This window comes from Penaeus vannamei, chromosome 29 (assembly GCF_042767895.1).
Source record: "Penaeus vannamei isolate JL-2024 chromosome 29, ASM4276789v1, whole genome shotgun sequence".
Classification (NCBI taxonomy): Eukaryota; Metazoa; Arthropoda; class Malacostraca; order Decapoda; family Penaeidae; genus Penaeus; species Penaeus vannamei.
Window position 1 is genome coordinate 28,530,038 of NC_091577.1, and position 367 is coordinate 28,530,404.

Genomic DNA, 367 nt, shown 5'->3' on the forward strand with positions numbered 1-367 from the left:
GAGTAATGACTGGGAAGACGAGGGGGAAGAGAAGGAGGAAGAGGGAATGGGAAGAAGAGGGAGGAAGAAGAGGGAAAGAAAGTGGGAGGAAGAGAGGATGGGAAGAGGGAGGAAGAGGAGATGGAAGAGGGGAAATAAGAGGGAGGAAGAGTAATGATGGGGAAGAGGAGGGGAAGAGGAGGGGGGATGGAAGAGGGAGGAAGAGAAAAAGAAAGAGTTGGAAGAAGGAGGAGGAAGAGGGGATGGAAAGAAGGGGGGAAAAGGGAATAGAAGAGAAGGAGAAAAAGGAGGAAGAGGGGATGAGAAGAGAGGACGGAGGAGGAAGGAAGAAGGAAAATAAAAGAGAGGAATAGTAATAATGGGAGAG